This window comes from Notamacropus eugenii, chromosome 4, assembly GCF_028372415.1.
Source record: "Notamacropus eugenii isolate mMacEug1 chromosome 4, mMacEug1.pri_v2, whole genome shotgun sequence".
In the NCBI taxonomy this organism is placed as follows: Eukaryota; Metazoa; Chordata; class Mammalia; order Diprotodontia; family Macropodidae; genus Notamacropus; species Notamacropus eugenii.
The window spans coordinates 90,379,814-90,385,665 of NC_092875.1; positions in this window are offsets into that span (position 1 = coordinate 90,379,814).

Sequence of the window (5,852 nt, forward strand, 5' to 3'; positions counted from 1 at the left end):
AGGTATAAATGACAGGACTTGGCAACTTATTGGATATGGGAAGTGAAAATGAGTGAGGATTCAAGGAAGACACCTATGTCATGAGCCTGGGCAGTTGAGAGGATGATATCACCTTCCACAATAATAGGGAAGACTTGGTTGAGGGATGGGGTAGATAACAAGTTCTGTTTTGTTCATGTTGAGTTTAAGAAATCGTTGGGATTTCCAGTCCAAGATGTCCAGTAGACAAATGGAGGTGGGAGGTCAAGAAAGAGATCGTAACTGAGAACTCTATCTGAGAATCATCAGGGAGGTAGTGAACGTGGCAACGTTGAGATAATAATGATCTCTTACCTCCACTCTCGATACTCTCATGACTGAGCTCAATCATGCTTGGTGTAAAATCTTTGGGACTGTAAGTCCTTTGCCCCTTCCTGTGTAATCAGTGAAGATTGAAAAAGGAGAGGAAGTTCAGATATCAGAGCTTACTGGGAGCCATTCAAGAGCATTAAAGTTGCCATTGTGCATTAAAACATGGAATCAAAAGTCTATTTAATCTACATGTGAAGGAATAATGCTTTCAGGTCATCTAAAATTGTGCAAGACAGTAGGGTCTATGCTGCTCACATGGACAGTCTATTGGAAGCATGCTGCTTCCAAATGATGGTGAACTTCTTCCAGAGTTGACAAAACTTGATTAATTTGCTATCCTCAGCTTCTAGATAATTAAAAAATAATGTTAAATCAAGACAGGTAAACAACCTGACCCTCAAAGGTCATACTCATATACTGATACCTATTCCGAGTGTTCTAGAATGGACCCAAGGAAATCATTATGTAGATATATTCTCCCTTCAAAACAAAAAATATCACGGGGAAACCATGGACCTGACATACCATCTCCTGCAAGGGTTGGCTATCCCCTTATGCAGAGGGTGTCTGTACCACAAAGACACATCTCCGTGTGCAGTTTGAAACTGAGAGCTATTGTTGCTCCAGCTCCTTCTGATAACCCACCAACTCAGTTGGGTGAACCTGAATGTTTCACTGTTCTAACAGGGGCCACTCAGTTGCTGGATGAAGTCAGAGTGAAATCAGTATGCCCAGGAAACAAAATCTCCTTTCTTCTGGAGGGACCAAATTAATCCCACTCTAATGATTGAGAAAGCATTTTGAAATCCAAATGTCAGCACAGGAATAAGGTTTGCTTTGTTGTTGTTTTCTGTTTTTGCTTTGGTTTTTTTTTGGCCAACTCTCTGGAACTTCTTTCTTCCCAGGATGGTGTTGCAATGCTAACCTCAATTCATCAGGCCCGGAATGTTTTCTAGACTCCCATTGTCCAATCCTGAAGGACACAGAGGAAAGGAATTTGGTCCCACCTGCCTTTAGGCAGCTTATAGTCTGTGGGGGAGATAGAAGGGAAATAGGAGCCCCAGGCCTTGTCCCTCTGGAGCTCATTATCCTATGCAAAAAGAGAAGAAACAAACTTAGCCCCTGCCCTCATTGAGCTCAGAGACTGGGGCAGACATTAGAAATGGTGTATGATCAAGGGTGGTTATATAGACTGAAGATCAAGGGATAGTTTAGGGTTAGTTGTGTAGATCTGGGAATCATCTTTGCAGAGGTGATAACTGAACCCATAAGGGCTAATGAGATCACCAAATAAGACAGATTCTTAACTATTTGTGTGTCACAGACCCTTTGGGGAGTCTGATAAAGCCTTTGGAACCCTTTTCAGAATAATACTTTTAAAAATATACAATAAAATACATAGGAGTACAAAGAAAATCATTCATAGTGAAATACTTTTACCAAAATAAATGTTTTTGGAAGTTCTGCAATGCTTGGTTTTGATTTCACTATCATTGTGAACACCTCTACACCACTTCCCGTCCCCCCAGCTTCTTTTTGTGTGTTTCCCTGTTAGATTGGAAGTCCTTTGAGGGCAGGGACTCTCTTTTTTCTTTCTTTCTATTTGTACCCTCAGTACTTAGCACAGTGTCTAGCACATAGTAGGCAGTTAACGTATGTTTATTGTATTATATTGAGGCACAGACCCTCCTTTTCTAACTAGGATATAATCTTTCTAGTTTGTATAATACTCAAGAGTATAGAGGGGAATCCCCTTTCCCCTAGGCAAAGGCACATACCCACAGATAAGCAATTGGTCATGTTTAGGTCTTTGTCAAGTACCAAGGTATAAGTTCTACATCCCATTTATGGAGGGAATAGAGAAGTTGTGAATCTTTGCTCTATAATGGCAAATCCTCCCATTTTTTTTCTGTTGTGATTTATTCTTAGAAATATCATTTTGTGAGAGAAACAAGGTAGGAAATAAGCGGTGTTCTGTGGTAGGAGTTAGCCTGCGTCTCAAATACTATGTTCTGACCTCACTTATGATCAGTGTACTTTCCAAAGGATGTGAGATCTCATCACTGACTCTATGTATTCTCCTCCTTTCCCACCAATTCTGGGTGCTAGCTGCCCCTAGAAACAAACACAGTAGTTATTGGAGATAGCAGGATGTTATCCAATGGAGCAAATTATCCTCTCAGAGAAGATAGCCTCCCCAATACTTTGAAACACTCTAGAATAACTACATCATGAGGTCCCTGTTTCCCACCATAGATTCACATTGGGATACTCTGCAGTGAAACCTTCTCTTCCACTCAGGGCTAAGACCCCTTTCCCCTTCCAATTTCCTGGTCTGAGTCCTTCATCATTTCTCCCATTTTCCAGTATCTTCCTGTTATTTCTAGGAGATTATTGGAGTCACTGTCTCTTAATTGTTCACTCTGGGATTAGGTAGAGGTATACCTGCCATTCCCTTCTATCTCCTCCCTTCTCTCTCCATTTATGTAACCACCCACTCTGAAATTCCTTCCCACAGAAGTTATTGATGGACCAGTCAATGGTCAGGTGATTCTGTCTATGGTAAATTCATTTTTAGATAATCTATTTTTTATTTCCTGATCTGACTCCCAAGCCTGGACTGCCAGACTACCTCAGTCTCCTTGTTTTGGTGGAACATGGGGGTTATTTGCCTGGGTCCCTTCCCTGAGGACCTTCTTGGAGAAGACTGGCGCTGGATGGGTTTTTGTCCTCTTTCCATCAGGTGCGATACCGATGCTAATGTTGAGATTCAGCTTGATTCCATCCTTTCATTCAAAGAGATGGACAGAATCGATCTCTGCTGTTTCTTAAGGGGTGAAAGGGAGAGTTTGGAGTTCCTATGGTCTCAGGCAGTCCCTGCCTTCAGTAATTTCCAGGGGCACAAGGCTGATTTCAGACGAGTTTCTGTATCCCTGCCTTCAGGACTAATGAAGCTACCCATACAGGTACATCTCCCAGTGTTCCCCTCTGCTCTCCTTCCTTTTACCTGGTTGGGCAGAATCAGCATCTGCTGCTTCTCAAATGATGCTGGTACCGTGGGGGTAATTCCTGCAAAGCCAGGCCCAGACCTGGAAATTCACTTGTGCTCACCAGCCGGGAAACTGGGTGGCTCTCATAAGAAAGAGGCTCTGAATCCTTAGGTATTAAAGGCTCTAATTGTGCCCTGGGGCTGAGTGTTCTCTGTTAGATTTAGCTAGGATTATTAGCTCTAGCACATACTTCTGTGTGTGTATGTGTGTGTATGTGTGTGTCTCTGTGTATGTATGTGTATGTGTGTATGTGCATGTGTGGTGTGTCTGTGTGTGTATGTGTGTCTCTGTGTATATGTGTGTATATATATGTATGTGTGTATGTAGGTATATGTGTGTGTGCATGTGTGGTGTGTCTGTGTGTGTGGTGTGTGTGTCTGTGTGTGTGCAGATGTTTCTAGCAAGGATCTGTAATCTTGCTGGTTAGATTCTCCTCATGTGTTGTCTTCCCCCATTAGAACATAAGCTTTTTAAGAACAGGGACTGTCTTTATTTTTGCATTCCCTCTAAGCACAGCAGTGACTAGAACATAGTAAATACTTAATAAATGATTTATCTAATCTAATCTTATCATGTGACTGCTCCATAGGCTTAGCCCCTTCCCCTCCACTCCCCCCACCCCCAACCAGATTAGTTTAGAGAGAAGAGGTCACAGTTAGGAGGAATACTACAGTGACGCAATCAGTAAGCATTTATTAAGCCCCTGCTATGTGCCAGGCACTGTGCTGGGGATACAAAGAAAAGCCAGATAGTTCCTGCTTTCAAGCTCACTCGCAAAGAGCTTTCAAGGAGTGAAGGCGTTGAAGAGGACAGAAGGAAAGCATCTAAGAGGTCCCTGCTTTGGGTAAAGCCCCTCTTCTTGTGGCTCCCTCCAGTCTCCCCCCTCTATTCTGCACAGGTGTCCTTTCAGGTATACCCCATCCTTTCACCTGCTTCTTACCATGGCTTCCTCTTCTCCAGGTTGACAATGACTCCTTCTAGTTTTCTCAGGTCTCTTTCCATTCCCTCTCTTTATCCAGTAACTCTCATCCTAGAAAACCAAGTGTAAACCCTTGAGACAAAAATGTAACCTGGAGTAGAGTCCTGGAGAATAAGTTAAAACCTAAAGATCTCTGGGAAAAGAGGACCCAGTTAATCATCAGTCTGGAGCCGGAAAGGGCATTTGAAATCATTTATAAAGGGGGTTCTTAACCTATTTTCTGTCCTGGATGCCTTTGGCAGTTTAGGGAAGCCTACAGAACCAATCTCTGAAGAATGTTTTTAAGTGCCTTATGTACATAGGATTATATGTAAACCAACTATATTGAAATTTACTTATCAAAATATATTTTTAAAACAAACTCACAGACCACCTCTATGGTTAAGAACCCCTAATCTAGACCACTCTTCCACCCTCCAGTGTTAGAGAGAAGGGAATTGAGGTTCAGAGAGAAGGGACTTGCTCAGCATTATATAGGTAATAAGTAGCTGAGGCAGGATTTGAACCCCCAATCCTCTGCTTCCCAGTATTGGGAGGATTGTGCAGTGTCCCACTGTACCCTTCACAGCTTCCTAGTATAAAAGCATCAAGGTGTGGAAGGAATTCTAGGTTCACAGGGTCCTAGATTGAGTAGGAAGGGACCTTAGAACACATTGACCCCAACGTCCTCATTTTCCAGTGGAGGAAACTGAGGCCCAGAGAGCGGAAGGGATTTGTTGGTGATTGTGCTGGCAGTAAATGGTAGATCTAAGGCTGGTATTTAGATTTCCTGATTCTCAGTCAAGTCTTCCTTCCATTACCCCACATGGGGACATCACAGTTGATGGGTCTGCCCCAGTATCGAGCAAATATAAGTGGGGCCTGTGCCAGTGATTGCACTCAGGATAGACAAGGGCATGCACATATTGGGAGACAGAAGGCTTAATTTGGCTTCTACCAAAGGATAACAAGGTGGTTTTAATTTGGGAGAGAAGATGGCTTTCTATTTTAATTTTTAAAATCTAAAATGTGATCTAATATACTCAGACCCTACAGGTATTTGGTTCTTATAAAAATAATAATTAATTAGTTAAATAACAGCAGTCTTCAAATAAGAAATACTTTTTGAGAATCTACTTTGTTAGGCATTGGGGGGAGATATAAAGATTAGCTGAGTCATAGTTCATGCTACTCAAAGAGCTTCCAGCTTCACAGCTCATAATGGCTTGACATGGTTTACAAAGCCTTTCACCTCTGTTATCTCATTTGAGGTTTGTCTCCCTGGGCTACTCAATGGTGGTAAATGCTGAAACATACTGATCGGAGAAGTCAAAATTGCAAGTGAGTCAAGGCACAATGGAAAGAGATATTGAGAATACACATAGGCTACAGTGCACTTTCAAGGTGGACTAGCCCATAAGAAATGGCCCCAAAAATACGATGACTGGAAATACACATGCCCGGAAAAGAAGGGGAATATTTGACAGTGAGAG